Raw genomic sequence first — 16,552 nt, 5'->3', positions numbered from 1 at the left:
AGAAGATGAAGAAGAAGACGAAGAAGAAGATGAAGAAGAAGACGAAGAAGAAGACGAAGAAGATGAAGAAGAAGATGAAGAAGAAGACGAAGAAGAAGACGAAGAAGAAGACAAAGAAGATGAAGAAGAAGACGAAGAAGAAGACGAAGAAGATGAAGAAGAAGATGAAGAAGACGAAGAAGAAGACGAAGAAGATGAAGAAGAAGATGAAGAAGAAGACGAAGAAGACGAAGAAGAAGACAAAGAAGAAGACGAAGAAGAAGACGAAGAACATGAAGAAGAAGATGAAGAAGAAGACGAAGAAGACGAAGAAGAAGACGAAGAAGAAGACGAAGAAGATGAAGATGAAGAAGAAGATGAAGAAGATGAAGAAGAAGATGAAGAAGAAGATGAAGAAGATCAAGAAGAAGATGAAGAAGAAGACGAAGAAGATGAAGAAGAAGATGAAGAAGAAGACGAAGAAGAAGACGAAGAAGATGAAGAAGAAGATGAAGAAGAAGACGAAGAAGATGAAGAAGAAGACGAAGAAGAAGACGAAGAAGATGAAGAAGAAGATGAAGAAGAAGACTAAGAAGATGAAGAAGAAGATGAAGACGACGAAGAAGACGAAGAAGAAGATGAAGAAGAAGACGAAGAAGATGAAGAAGAAGATGAAGAAGAAGATAAAGAACAAGACGAAGAAGATGAAGAAGAAGATGAAGAAGAAGACGAAGAAGATGAAGAAGAAGACGAAGAAGGAGACGAAGAAGATGAAGAAGAAGATGAAGAAGAAGACGAAGAAGATGAAGAAGAAGATGAAGAAGAAGATGAAGAACAAGACGAAGAAGATGAAGAAGAAGATGAAGAAGAAGACGAAGAAGATGAAGAAGAAGACGAAGAAGAAGACGAAGAAGATGAAGAAGAAGATGAAGAAGATGAAGAAGAAGATGAAGAAGAAGACGAAGAAGATGAAGAAGAAGATGAAGAAGAAGACGAAGAAGATGAAGAAGAAGATGAAGAAGAAGACGAAGAAGACGAAGAAGAAGAGTAAGAAGAAGACGAAGAAGAAGACGAAGAAGAAGACGAAGAAGAAGACGAAGAAGATGAAGATGAAGAAGAAGATGAAGAAGAAGATGAAGAAGATGAAGAAGAAGATGAAGAAGAAGATGAAGAAGATCAAGAAGAAGATGAAGAAGAAGACGAAGAAGATGAAGAAGAAGATGAAGAAGAAGACGAAGAAGAAGACGAAGAAGATGAAGAAGAAGATGAAGAAGAAGACGAAGAAGATGAAGAAGAAGATGAAGACGATGAAGAAGACGAAGAAGAAGATGAAGAAGAAGACGAAGAAGATGAAGAAGAAGATGAAGAAGATGAAGAAGATGAAGATGAAGAAGAAGATGGAGAAGAAGATGAAGCAGAAGATGAAGAAGATGAAGAAGAAGATGAAGAAGAAGACGAAGAAGATGAAGAAGAAGATGAAGAAGAAGACGAAGAAGATGAAGAAGAAGATGAAGAAGAAGATGAAGAACAAGACGAAGAAGATGAAGAAGAAGATGAAGAAGAAGACGAAGAAGATGAAGAAGAAGACGAAGAAGAAGACGAAGAAGATGAAGAAGAAGATGAAGAAGATGAAGAAGAAGATGAAGAAGAAGACGAAGAAGACGAAGACGAAGATGAAGAAGAAGACGAAGAAGAAGACGAAGAAGATGAAGAAGACGAAGAAGAAGACGAAGAAGAAGACGAAGAAGACGAAGAAGAAGACGAAGAAGAAGACGGAGAAGATGAAGAAGAAGATGAAGAAGAAGACGAAGAAGATGAAGAAGAAGATGAAGAAGAAGATGAAGAAGAAGACGAAGAAGATGAAGAAGAAGATGAAGAAGAAGACGAAGAAGGTGAAGAAGAAGATGAAGAAGAAGATGAAGAAGATGAAGAAGAAGATGAAGAAGAAGATGAAGAAGAAGAAGAAGAAGATGAAGAAGATGAAGAAGAAGATGAAGAAGAAGATGAAGAAGAAGATGAAGAAGATGAAGAAGAAGACGAAGAAGAAGACGAGGAAGATGAAGAAGAAGATGAAGAAGATGAAGAAGAAGATGAAGAAGAAGACGAAGAAGAAGACGAAGAAGAAGACGAAGAAGAAGACGAAGAAGAAGACGAAGAAGATGAAGAAGAAGATGAAGAAGATGAAGAAGAAGACGAAGAAGAAGACGAAGAAGACGAAGAAGAAGACAAAGAAGAAGACGAAGAAGAAGACGAAGAAGACGAAGAAGAAGATGAAGAAGAAGACGAAGAAGACGAAGAAGAAGAGTAAGAAGAAGACGAAGAAGAAGACGAAGAAGAAGACGAAGAAGAAGACGAAGAAGATGAAGATGAAGAAGAAGATGAAGAAGAAGATGAAGAAGATGAAGAAGAAGATGAAGAAGAAGATGAAGAAGATCAAGAAGAAGATGAAGAAGAAGACGAAGAAGATGAAGAAGAAGATGAAGAAGAAGACGAAGAAGAAGACGAAGAAGATGAAGAAGAAGATGAAGAAGAAGAAGAAGAAGATGAAGAAGAAGATGAAGACGATGAAGAAGACGAAGAAGAAGATGAAGAAGAAGACGAAGAAGATGAAGAAGAAGATGAAGAAGATGAAGAAGATGAAGATGAAGAAGAAGATGGAGAAGAAGATGAAGAAGAAGATGAAGAAGATGAAGAAGAAGATGAAGAAGAAGACGAAGAAGATGAAGAAGAAGATGAAGAAGAAGACGAAGAAGATGAAGAAGAAGATGAAGAAGAAGATGAAGAACAAGACGAAGAAGATGAAGAAGAAGATGAAGAAGAAGACGAAGAAGATGAAGAAGAAGATGAAGAAGAAGACGAAGAAGATGAAGAAGAAGATGAAGAAGATGAAGAAGAAGATGAAGAAGAAGACGAAGAAGATGAAGACGAAGATGAAGAAGAAGACGAAGAAGAAGACGAAGAAGATGAAGAAGACGAAGAAGAAGACGAAGAAGAAGACGAAGAAGACGAAGAAGAAGACGAAGAAGAAGACGGAGAAGATGAAGAAGAAGATGAAGAAGAAGACGAAGAAGATGAAGAAGAAGATGAAGAAGAAGATGAAGAAGAAGACGAAGAAGATGAAGAAGAAGATGAAGAAGAAGACGAAGAAGGTGAAGAAGAAGATGAAGAAGAAGACGAAGAAGATGAAGAAGAAGATGAAGAAGATGAAGAAGAAGATGAAGAAGAAGACGAAGAAGATGAAGAAGAAGGTGAAGAAGAAGACGAAGAAGATGAAGAAGAAGATGAAGAAGAAGACGAAGAAGATGAAGAAGAAGATGAAGAAGAAGACGAAGAAGAAGATGAAGAAGAAGACGAAGAAGAAGACGAAGAAGATGAAGAAGAAGATGAAGAAGAAGACGAAGAAGAAGACGAAGAAGAAGACAAAGAAGATGAAGAAGATGAAGAAGAAGACGAAGAAGAAGACGAAGAAGATGAAGAAGAAGATGAAGAAGACGAAGAAGAAGACGAAGAAGATGAAGAAGAAGATGAAGAAGAAGACGAAGAAGAAGACGAAGAAGATGAAGAAGAAGATGAAGAAGATGAAGAAGAAGATGAAGAAGAAGACGAAGAAGATGAAGAAGAAGATGAAGAAGACGAAGAAGAAGACGAAGAAGATGAAGAAGATGAAGAAGAAGACGAAGAAGAAGACGAAGAAGATGAAGAAGAAGATGAAGAAGAAGACGAAGAAGAAGACGAAGAAGATGAAGAAGAAGATGAAGAAGAAGACGAAGAAGATGAAGAAGAAGATGAAGAAGAAGACGAAGAAGATGAAGAAGAAGATGAAGAAGAAGACGAAGAAGATGAAGAAGAAGATGAAGAAGATGAAGAAGAAGATGAAGAAGAAGACGAAGAAGATGAGGAAGAAGATGAAGAAGAAGACGAAGAAGATGAAGAAGAAGATGAAGAAGAAGACGAAGAAGATGAAGAAGAAGATGAATAAGAAGACGAAGAAGAAGATGAAGAAGAAGACGAAGAAGAAGACGAAGAAGATGAAGAAGAAGATGAAGAAGAAGACGAAGAAGAAGACGAAGAAGTAGACGAAGAAGAAGATGAAGAAGATGAAGAAGAAGACGAAGAAGATGAAGAAGAAGATGAAGAAGAAGACGAAGATGATGAAGAAGAAGATGAAGAAGAAGACGAAGAAGATGAAGAAGAAGATGAAGAAGAAGACGAAGAAGATGAAGAAGAAGATGACGAAGAAGATGAAGAAGATGAAGAAGAAGATGAAGAACAAGACGAAGAAGATGAAGAAGAAGACGAAGAAGATGAAGAAGAAGATGAAGAAGAAGACGGAGAAGAAGATGAAGAAGAAGATGAAGAAGATGAAGAAGAAGATGAAGAAGATGAAGAAGAAGATGAAGAAGAAGACGAAGAAGATGAAGAAGATGAAGAAGACGAAGAAGAAGACGAAGAAGAAGATGAAGAAGATGAAGAAGAAGATGAAGAAGAAGACGAAGAAGATGAAGAAGAAGATGAAGAAGAAGATGAAGAAGAAGACGAAGAAGACGAAGAAGATGAAGAAGAAGATGAAGAAGAAGACGAAGAAGATGAAGAAGAAGATGAAGAAGATGAAGAAGAAGATGAAGAAGAAGACGAAGAAGATGAAGAAGAAGATGAAGAAGAAGACGAAGAAGAAGACGAAGAAGATGAAGAAGAAGATGAAGAAGAAGACGAAGAAGAAGACGAAGAAGAAGACGAAGAAGAAGATGAAGAAGACGAAGAAGAAGATGAAGAAGAAGACGAAGAAGATGAAGAAGTAGATGAAGAGGAAGACGAAGAAGATGAAGAAGAAGATGAAGAAGAAGACGAAGAAGATGAAGAAGAAGATGAAGAAGAAGACGAAGAAGATGAAGAAGAAGATGAAGAAGAAGATGAAGAAGAAGACGAAGAAGATGAAGAAGAAGACGAAGAAGATGAAGAAGAAGATGAAGAAGAAGACGAAGAAGAAGATGAAGAAGAAGATGAAGAAGATGAAGAAGAAGACGAAGAAGATGTAGTAGAAGATGAAGAAGAAGACGAAGAAGATGAAGAAGAAGAAGATGAAGAAGAAGACGAAGAAGATGAAGAAGATGAAGAAGAAGATGAAGAAGAAGACGAAGAAGATGAAGAAGAAGACGAAGAAGATGAAGAAGATGAAGAAGAAGACGAAGAAGAAGACGAAGAAGATGAAGAAGAAGACGAAGAAGATGAAGAAGAAGATGAAGAAGAAGACGAAGAAGATGAAGAAGAAGATGAAGAAGAAGATGAAGAAGAAGACGAAGAAGAAGACGAAGAAGATGAAGAAGAAGATGAAGAAGAAGACGAAGAAGATGAAGAACAAGATGAAGAAGAAGACGAAGAAGATGAAGAAGAAGATGAAGAAGAAGATGAAGAAGATGAAGAAGAAGATGAAGAAGAAGACGAAGAAGATGAAGAAGAAGACGAAGAAGATGAAGAAGAAGATGAAGAAGAAGACGAAGAAGAAGATGAAGAAGAAGATGAAGAAGATGAAGAAGAAGATGAAGAAGAAGACGAAGAAGATGAAGAAGAAGATGAAGAGGAAGACGAAGAAGATGTAGAAGAAGATGAAGAAGAAGACGAAGAAGATGAAGAAGAAGAAGATGAAGAAGAAGACGAAGAAGATGAAGAAGAAGACGAAGAAGATGAAGAAGAAGATGAAGAAGAAGACGAAGAAGAAGATGAAGAAGAAGACGAAGAAGAAGACGAAGAAGATGAAGAAGAAGATGAAGAAGAAGACGAAGAAGAAGACGAAGAAGAAGACAAAGAAGATGAAGAAGATGAAGAAGAAGACGAAGAAGAAGACGAAGAAGATGAAGAAGAAGATGAAGAAGACGAAGAAGAAGACGAAGAAGATGAAGAAGAAGATGAAGAAGAAGACGAAGAAGACGAAGAAGAAGACAAAGAAGAAGACGAAGAAGAAGACGAAGAACATGAAGAAGAAGATGAAGAAGAAGACAAAGAAGACGAAGAAGAAGACGAAGAAGAAGACGAAGAAGATGAAGATGAAGAAGAAGATGAAGAAGATGAAGAAGAAGATGAAGAAGAAGATGAAGAAGATCAAGAAGAAGATGAAGAAGGAGACGAAGAAGATGAAGAAGAAGATGAAGAAGAAGATGAAGAAGAAGACGAAGAAGAAGACGAAGAAGATGAAGAAGAAGATGAAGAAGAAGACGAAGAAGATGAAGAACAAGATGAAGAAGAAGACGAAGAAGATGAAGAAGAAGATGAAGAAGAAGATGAAGAAGATGAAGAAGAAGATGAAGAAGAAGACGAAGAAGATGAAGAAGAAGACGAAGAAGATGAAGAAGAAGATGAAGAAGAAGACGAAGAAGAAGATGAAGAAGAAGATGAAGAAGATGAAGAAGAAGATGAAGAAGAAGACGAAGAAGATGAAGAAGAAGATGAAGAGGAAGACGAAGAAGATGTAGAAGAAGATGAAGAAGAAGACGAAGAAGATGAAGAAGAAGAAGATGAAGAAGAAGACGAAGAAGATGAAGAAGAAGACGAAGAAGATGAAGAAGAAGATGAAGAAGAAGACGAAGAAGAAGATGAAGAAGAAGACGAAGAAGAAGACGAAGAAGATGAAGAAGAAGATGAAGAAGAAGACGAAGAAGAAGACGAAGAAGAAGACAAAGAAGATGAAGAAGATGAAGAAGAAGACGAAGAAGAAGACGAAGAAGATGAAGAAGAAGATGAAGAAGACGAAGAAGAAGACGAAGAAGATGAAGAAGAAGATGAAGAAGAAGACGAAGAAGACGAAGAAGAAGACAAAGAAGAAGACGAAGAAGAAGACGAAGAACATGAAGAAGAAGATGAAGAAGAAGACGAAGAAGACGAAGAAGAAGACGAAGAAGAAGACGAAGAAGATGAAGATGAAGAAGAAGATGAAGAAGATGAAGAAGAAGATGAAGAAGAAGATGAAGAAGATCAAGAAGAAGATGAAGAAGAAGACGAAGAAGATGAAGAAGAAGATGAAGAAGAAGACGAAGAAGAAGACGAAGAAGATGAAGAAGAAGATGAAGAAGAAGACGAAGAAGATGAAGAAGAAGACGAAGAAGAAGACGAAGAAGATGAAGAAGAAGATGAAGAAGAAGACTAAGAAGATGAAGAAGAAGATGAAGACGACGAAGAAGACGAAGAAGAAGATGAAGAAGAAGACGAAGAAGATGAAGAAGAAGATGAAGAAGAAGATAAAGAACAAGACAAAGAAGATGAAGAAGAAGATGAAGAAGAAGACGAAGAAGATGAAGAAGAAGACGAAGAAGGAGACGAAGAAGATGAAGAAGAAGATGAAGAAGAAGACGAAGAAGATGAAGAAGAAGATGAAGAAGAAGATGAAGAACAAGACGAAGAAGATGAAGAAGAAGATGAAGAAGAAGACGAAGAAGATGAAGAAGAAGACGAAGAAGAAGACGAAGAAGATGAAGAAGAAGATGAAGAAGATGAAGAAGAAGATGAAGAAGAAGACGAAGAAGATGAAGAAGAAGATGAAGAAGAAGACGAAGAAGATGAAGAAGAAGATGAAGAAGAAGACGAAGAAGATGAAGAAGAAGATGAAGAAGATGAAGAAGAAGATGAAGAAGAAGACGAAGAAGATGAAGAAGAAGATGAAGAAGAAGAAGATGAAGAAGAAGATGAAGAAGAAGACGAAGAAGATGAAGAAGAAGATGAAGAAGAAGATGAAGAAGAAGACGAAGAAGATGAAGAAGACGAAGAAGAAGACGAAGAAGAAGACGAAGAAGAAGACGAAGAAGATGAAGAAGAAGACGAAGAAGAAGACGAAGAAGAAGACGAAGAAGAAGACGAAGAAGACGAAGAAGAAGACGAAGAAGAAGACGGAGAAGATGAAGAAGAAGATGAAGAAGAAGACGAAGAAGATGAAGAAGAAGATGAAGAAGAAGACGAAGAAGAAGACGAAGAAGATGAAGAAGAAGAAGAAGAAGACGAAGAAGAAGACGAAGAAGATGAAGAAGAAGATGAAGAAGAAGACGAAGAAGATGAAGAAGAAGATGAAGAAGAAGACGAAGAAGATGAAGAAGAAGATGAAGAAGAAGACGAAGAAGATGAAGAAGAAGATGAAGAAGATGAAGAAGAAGATGAAGAAGAAGACGAAGAAGATGAAGAAGAAGATGAAGAAGAAGACGAAGAAGATGAAGAAGAAGATGAAGAAGAAGACGAAGAAGATGAAGAAGTAGAAGAAGACGAAGAAGAAGATGAAGAAGAAGACGAAGAAGAAGACGAAGAAGATGAAGAAGATGAAGAAGAAGACGAAGAAGAAGACGAAGAAGAAGACGAAGAAGAAGATGAAGAAGATGAAGAAGAAGATGAAGAAGAAGACGAAGAAGATGAAGAAGAAGATGAAGAAGAAGACGAAGAAGATGAAGAAGAAGATGAAGAAGAAGACGAAGAAGATGAAGAAGAAGATGAAGAAGAAGACGAAGAAGATGAAGAAGAAGATGAAGAAGAAGATGAAGAAGATGAAGAAGAAGATGAAGAAGAAGACGAAGAAGATGAAGAAGAAGACGAAGAAGATGAAGAAGAAGACGAAGAAGAAGACGAAGAAGAAGATGAAGAAGAAGACGAAGAAGAAGACGAAGAAGATGAAGAAGAAGATGAAGAAGAAGACGAAGAAGAAGACGAAGAAGAAGACGAAGAAGAAGATGAAGAAGATGAAGAAGAAGATGAAGAAGAAGACGAAGAAGATGAAGAAGCAGATGAAGAAGAAGACGAAGAAGATGAAGAAGAAGATGAAGAAGAAGACGAAGAAGATGAAGAAGAAGATGAAGAAGAAGACGAAGAAGATGAAGAAGAAGATGAAGAAGAAGACGAAGAAGATGAAGAAGAAGATGAAGAAGAAGATGAAGAAGATGAAGAAAAAGATGAAGAAGTAGACGAAGAAGATGAAGAAGAAGACGAAGAAGATGAAGAAGAAGATGAAGAAGAAGACGAAGAAAAAGGTGAAGAAGAAGATGAGGAAGTTGAAGAAGAAGATGAAGAAGATGAAGAAGAAGATGAAGAAGAAGACGAAGAAGATGAAGAAGAAGATGAAGAAGACGAAGAAGAAGACGAAGAAGAAGATGAAGAAGATGAAGAAGAAGATGAAGAAGAAGACGAAGAAGATGAAGAAGAAGATGAAGAAGAAGATGAAGAAGAAGACGAAGAAGACGAAGAAGATGAAGAAGAAGATGAAGAAGAAGACGAAGAAGATGAAGAAGAAGATGAAGAAGATGAAGAAGAAGATGAAGAAGAAGACGAAGAAGATGAAGAAGAAGATGAAGAAGAAGACGAAGAAGATGAAGAAGAAGACGAAGAAGAAGACGAAGAAGATGAAGAAGAAGATGAAGAAGAAGACGAAGCAGAAGACGAAGAAGATGAAGAAGAAGACGAAGAAGACGACGAAGAAGATGAAGAAGAAGATGAAGAGGAAGATGAAGAAGATGAAGAAGAAGATGAAGAAGAAGACGAAGAAGATGAAGAAGAAGATGAAGAAGAAGACGAAGAAGATGAAGAAGAAGATGAAGAAGAAGACGAAGAAGATGAAGAAGATGAAGAAGAAGACGAAGAAGAAGACGAAGAAGATGAAGAAGACGAAGAAGAAGACGAAGAAGAAGACGAAGAAGAAGACGAAGAAGATGAAGAAGAAGACGAAGAAGAAGAGGAGGAAGAAGACGAAGAAGAAGACGAAGAAGACGAAGAAGAAGACGAAGAAGAAGACGGAGAAGACGACGAAGAAGATGAAGAAGAAGACGAAGAAGATGAAGAAGAAGATGAAGAAGAAGACGAAGAAGAAGACGAAGAAGATGAAGAAGATGAAGAAGAAGACGAAGAAGATGAAGAAGAAGATGAAGAAGAAGACGAAGAAGAAGACGAAGAAGATGAAGAAGAAGACGAAGAAGATGAAGAAGAAGATGAAGAAGATGAAGAAAAAGATGAAGAAGAAGACGAAGAAGATGAAGAAGAAGATGGAGAAGAAGACGAAGAAGATGAAGAAGAAGATGAAGAAGAAGACGAAGAAGATGAAGAAGAAGAGGAAGAAGAAGACGAAGAAGAAGATGAAGAAGAAGACGAAGAAGAAGACGAAGAAGATGAAGAAGAAGATGAAGAAGAAGACGAAGAAGATGAAGAAGAAGATGAAGAAGAAGACGAAGAAGATGAAGAAGAAGATGAAGAAGAAGATGAAGAAGATGAAGAAGAAGAAGACGAAGAAGATGAAGAAGAAGACGAAGAAGATGAAGAAGAAGATGAAGAAGAAGACGAAGAAGAAGATGAAGAAGAAGATGAAGAAGATGAAGAAGAAGATGAAGAAGATGAAGAAGAAGATGAAGAAGAAGACGAAGAAGATGAAGAAGAAGATGAAGAAGAAGACGAAGAAGAAGACGAAGAAGAAGATGAAGAAGATGAAGAAGAAGATGAAGAAGAAGACGAAGAAGACGAAGATGAAGAAGAAGACGAAGAAGACGAAGAAGATGAAGAAGAAGATGAAGAAGAAGACGAAGAAGATGAAGAAGAAGACGAAGAAGATGAAGAAGAAGATGAAGAAGAAGACGAAGAAGATGAAGAAGAAGATGAAGAAGAAGACGAAGAAGATGAAGAAGAAGATGAAGAAGAAGACGAAGAAGAAGATGAAGAAGAAGACGAAGAAGAAGACGAAGAAGATGAAGAAGAAGATGAAGAAGAAGACGAAGAAGAAGACGAAGAAGAAGACGAAGAAGAAGATGAAGAAGATGAAGAAGAAGATGACGAAGAAGACGAAGAAGATGAAGAAGAAGATGAAGAAGAAGACGAAGAAGATGAAGAAGAAGATGAAGAAGAAGACGAAGAAGATGAAGAAGAAGATGAAGAAGAAGACGAAGAAGATGAAGAAGAAGATGAAGAAGAAGATGAAGAAGATGAAGAAGAAGATGAAGAAGAAGATGAAGAAGAAGATGAAGAAGATGAAGAAGAAGACGAAGAAGATGAAGAAGAAGATGAAGAAGAAGACGAAGAAGAAGATGAAGAAGAAGATGAAGAAGATGAAGAAGAAGATGAAGAAGAAGACGAAGAAGATGAAGAAGAAGATGAAGAAGAAGACGAAGAAGATGTAGAAGAAGATGAAGAAGAAGACGAAGAAGACGAAGAAGAAGAAGATGAAGAAGAAGACGAAGAAGATGAAGAAGATGGAGAAGAAGATGAAGAAGAAGACGAAGAAGATGAAGAAGAAGACGAAGAAGATGAAGAAGAAGATGAAGAAGAAGACGAAGAAGAAGACGAAGAAGATGAAGAAGAAGACGAAGAAGATGAAGAAGAAGACGAAGAAGAAGACGAAGAAGATGAAGAAAAAGATGAAGAAGAAGACGAAGAAGAAGATGAAGAAGAAGACGAAGAAGAAGACGAAGAAGATGAAGAAGAAGATGAAGAAGAAGACGAAGAAGAAGACGAAGAAGAAGATGAAGAAGATGAAGAAGAAGATGAAGAAGAAGACGAAGAAGACGAAGAAGAAGATGAAGAAGAAGATGAAGAAGAAGACGAAGAAGAAGACGAAGAAGATGAAGAAGAAGATGAAGAAGAAGATGAAGAAGAAGATGAAGAAGAAGACGAAGAAGATGAAGAAGAAGATGAAGAAGAAGACGAAGAAGATGAAGAAGAAGATGAAGAAGAAGACGAAGAAGATGAAGAACAAGATGAAGAAGAAGATGAAGAAGAAGACGAAGAAGACGAAGAAGATGAAGAAGAAGATGAAGAAGAAGATGAAGAAGAAGATGAAGAAGAAGACGAAGAAGATGAAGAAGAAGATGAAGAAGAAGACGAAGAAGATGAAGAAGAAGATGAAGAAGAAGACGAAGAAGATGAAGAAGAAGATGAAGAAGAAGATGAAGAAGAAGATGAAGAAGAAGAAGATGAAGAAGATGAAGATGAAGATGAAGAAGAAGACGAAGAAGATGAGGAAGAAGATGAAGAAGAAGACGAAGAAGATGAAGAAGAAGATGAAGAAGAAGACGAAGAAGATGAAGAAGAAGATGAATAAGAAGACGAAGAAGAAGATGAAGAAGAAGACGAAGAAGAAGACGAAGAAGATGAAGAAGAAGATGAAGAAGAAGACGAAGAAGTAGACGAAGAAGAAGATGAAGAAGATGAAGAAGAAGACGAAGAAGATGAAGAAGAAGATGAAGAAGAAGACGAAGATGATGAAGAAGAAGATGAAGAAGAAGACGAAGAAGATGAAGAAGAAGATGAAGAAGAAGACGAAGAAGATGAAGAAGAAGATGACGAAGAAGATGAAGAAGATGAAGAAGAAGATGAAGAACAAGACGAAGAAGATGAAGAAGAAGACGAAGAAGATGAAGAAGAAGATGAAGAAGAAGACGAAGAAGAAGATGAAGAAGAAGATGAAGAAGATGAAGGAGAAGATGAAGAAGATGAAGAAGAAGATGAAGAAGAAGACGAAGAAGATGAAGAAGATGAAGAAGACGAAGAAGAAGACGAAGAAGAAGATGAAGAAGATGAAGAAGAAGATGAAGAAGAAGACGAAGAAGATGAAGAAGAAGATGAAGAAGAAGATGAAGAAGAAGACGAAGAAGACGAAGAAGATGAAGAAGAAGATGAAGAAGAAGACGAAGAAGATGAAGAAGAAGATGAAGAAGATGAAGAAGAAGATGAAGAAGAAGACGAAGAAGATGAAGAAGAAGATGAAGAAGAAGACGAAGAAGATGAAGAAGAAGACGAAGAAGAAGACGAAGAAGATGAAGAAGAAGATGAAGAAGAAGACGAAGAAGAAGACGAAGAAGAAGACGAAGAAGAAGATGAAGAAGACGAAGAAGAAGATGAAGAAGAAGACGAAGAAGATGAAGAAGTAGATGAAGAGGAAGACGAAGAAGATGAAGAAGAAGATGAAGAAGAAGACGAAGAAGATGAAGAAGAAGATGAAGAAGATGAAGAAGAAGAAGATGAAGAAGAAGATGAAGAAGAAGACGAAGAAGAAGATGAAGAAGATGAAGGAGAAGATGAAGAAGAAGACGAAGAAGATGAAGAAGAAGATGAAGAAGAAGATGAAGAAGATGAAGAAGAAGATGAAGAAGAAGACGAAGAAGATGAAGAAGAAGACGAAGAAGATGAAGAAGAAGATGAAGAAGAAGACGAAGAAGAAGATGAAGAAGAAGATGAAGAAGATGAAGAAGAAGATGAAGAAGAAGATGAAGAAGAAGACGAAGAAGATGTAGAAGAAGATGAAGAAGAAGACGAAGAAGATGAAGAAGAAGAAGATGAAGAAGAAGACGAAGAAGATGAAGAAGATGAAGAAGAAGATGAAGAAGAAGACGAAGAAGATGAAGAAGAAGACGAAGAAGATGAAGAAGATGAAGAAGAAGACGAAGAAGAAGACGAAGAAGATGAAGAAGAAGACGAAGAAGATGAAGAAGAAGATGAAGAAGAAGACGAAGAAGATGAAGAAGAAGATGAAGAAGAAGATGAAGAAGAAGACGAAGAAGAAGACGAAGAAGATGAAGAAGAAGACGAAGAAGAAGACGAAGAAGATGAAGAAGAAGACGAAGAAGAAGACGAAGAAGATGAAGAAGAAGATGAAGAAGAAGACGAAGAAGATGAAGAACAAGATGAAGAAGAAGACGAAGAAGATGAAGAAGAAGATGAAGAAGAAGATGAAGAAGATGAAGAAGAAGATGAAGAAGAAGACGAAGAAGATGAAGAAGAAGACGAAGAAGATGAAGAAGAAGATGAAGAAGAAGACGAAGAAGAAGATGAAGAAGAAGATGAAGAAGATGAAGAAGAAGATGAAGAAGAAGACGAAGAAGATGAAGAAGAAGATGAAGAGGAAGACGAAGAAGATGTAGAAGAAGATGAAGAAGAAGACGAAGAAGATGAAGAAGAAGAAGATGAAGAAGAAGACGAAGAAGATGAAGAAGAAGACGAAGAAGATGAAGAAGAAGATGAAGAAGAAGACGAAGAAGAAGATGAAGAAGAAGACGAAGAAGAAGACGAAGAAGAAGATGAAGAAGAAGATGAAGAAGATGAAGAAGAAGATGAAGAAGAAGATGAAGAAGAAGACGAAGAAGATGTAGAAGAAGATGAAGAAGAAGACGAAGAAGATGAAGAAGAAGAAGATGAAGAAGAAGACGAAGAAGATGAAGAAGATGAAGAAGAAGATGAAGAAGAAGACGAAGAAGATGAAGAAGAAGACGAAGAAGATGAAGAAGATGAAGAAGAAGACGAAGAAGAAGACGAAGAAGATGAAGAAGAAGACGAAGAAGATGAAGAAGAAGATGAAGAAGAAGACGAAGAAGATGAAGAAGAAGATGAAGAAGAAGATGAAGAAGAAGACGAAGAAGAAGACGAAGAAGATGAAGAAGAAGACGAAGAAGAAGACGAAGAAGATGAAGAAGAAGACGAAGAAGAAGACGAAGAAGATGAAGAAGAAGATGAAGAAGAAGACGAAGAAGATGAAGAACAAGATGAAGAAGAAGACGAAGAAGATGAAGAAGAAGATGAAGAAGAAGATGAAGAAGATGAAGAAGAAGATGAAGAAGAAGACGAAGAAGATGAAGAAGAAGACGAAGAAGATGAAGAAGAAGATGAAGAAGAAGACGAAGAAGAAGATGAAGAAGAAGATGAAGAAGATGAAGAAGAAGATGAAGAAGAAGACGAAGAAGATGAAGAAGAAGATGAAGAGGAAGACGAAGAAGATGTAGAAGAAGATGAAGAAGAAGACGAAGAAGATGAAGAAGAAGAAGATGAAGAAGAAGACGAAAAAGATGAAGAAGAAGACGAAGAAGATGAAGAAGAAGATGAAGAAGAAGACGAAGAAGAAGATGAAGAAGAAGACGAAGAAGAAGACGAAGAAGATGAAGAAGAAGATGAAGAAGAAGACGAAGAAGAAGACGAAGAAGAAGACAAAGAAGATGAAGAAGATGAAGAAGAAGACGAAGAAGAAGACGAAGAAGATGAAGAAGAAGATGAAGAAGACGAAGAAGAAGACGAAGAAGATGAAGAAGAAGATGAAGAAGAAGACGAAGAAGACGAAGAAGAAGACAAAGAAGAAGAGGAAGAAGAAGACGAAGAACATGAAGAAGAAGATGAAGAAGAAGACGAAGAAGACGAAGAAGAAGACGAAGAAGAAGACGAAGAAGATGAAGATGAAGAAGAAGATGAAGAAGAAGATGAAGAAGATGAAGAAGAAGATGAAGAAGAAGATGAAGAAGATCAAGAAGAAGATGAAGAAGAAGACGAAGAAGATGAAGAAGAAGATGAAGAAGAAGACGAAGAAGAAGACGAAGAAGATGAAGAAGAAGATGAAGAAGAAGACGAAGAAGATGAAGAAGAAGACGAAGAAGAAGACGAAGAAGATGAAGAAGAAGATGAAGAAGAAGACGAAGAAGATGAAGAAGAAGATGAAGACGACGAAGAAGACGAAGAAGAAGATGAAGAAGAAGACGAAGAAGATGAAGAAGAAGATGAAGAAGAAGATGAAGAACAAGACGAAGAAGATGAAGAAGAAGATGAAGAAGAAGACGAAGAAGATGAAGAAGAAGACGAAGAAGAAGACGAAGAAGATGAAGAAGAAGATGAAGAAGAAGACGAAGAAGATGAAGAAGAAGATGAAGAAGAAGATGAAGAACAAGACGAAGAAGATGAAGAAGAAGATGAAGAAGAAGAGGAAGAAGATGAAGAAGAAGACGAAGAAGAAGACGAAGAAGATGAAGAAGAAGATGAAGAAGATGAAGAAGAAGATGAAGAAGAAGACGAAGAAGATGAAGAAGAAGATGAAGAAGAAGACGAAGAAGATGAAGAAGAAGATGAAGAAGAAGACGAAGAAGATGAAGAAGAAGATGAAGAAGATGAAGATGAAGATGAAGAAGAAGACGAAGAAGATGAAGAAGAAGATGAAGAAGAAGACGAAGAAGATGAAGAAGAAGATGAAGAAGAAGACGAAGAAGATGAAGAAGAAGATGAAGAAGAAGATGAAGCAGAAGACGAAGAAGATGAAGAAGACGAAGAAGAAGACGAAGAAGAAGACGAAGAAGAAGACGAAGAAGATGAAGAAGAAGATGAAGAAGAAGACGAAGAAGATGAAGAAGAAGATGAAGAAGAAGACGAAGAAGAAGACGAAGAAGATGAAGAAGAAGATGAAGAAGAAGACGAAGAAGATGAAGAAGAAGACGAAGAAGAAGACGAAGAAGATGAAGAAGAAGATGAAGAAGAAGACGAAGAAGATGAAGAAGAAGATGAAGACGACGAAGAAGACGAAGAAGAAGATGAAGAAGAAGACGAAGAAGATGAAGAAGAAGATGAAGAAGAAGATGAAGAACAAGACGAAGAAGATGAAGAAGAAGATGAAGAAGAAGACGAAGAAGATGAAGAAGAAGACGAAGAAGAAGACGAAGAAGATGAAGAAGAAGATGAAGAAGAAGACGAAGAAGATGAAGAAGAAGATGAAGAAGAAGATGAAGAACAAGACGAAGAAGATGAAGAAGAAGATGAAGAAGAAGAGGAAGAAGATGAAGAAGAAGACGAAGAAGAAGACGAAGAAGATGAAGAAGAAGATGAA

The sequence above is a fragment of the Mustelus asterias genome, chromosome 26 (genome assembly GCF_964213995.1).
Source record: "Mustelus asterias chromosome 26, sMusAst1.hap1.1, whole genome shotgun sequence".
NCBI classification, from domain to species: Eukaryota; Metazoa; Chordata; class Chondrichthyes; order Carcharhiniformes; family Triakidae; genus Mustelus; species Mustelus asterias.
The sequence above is the reverse complement of the archived record's forward strand: the minus strand, read 5'-3'. Positions refer to the sequence as shown.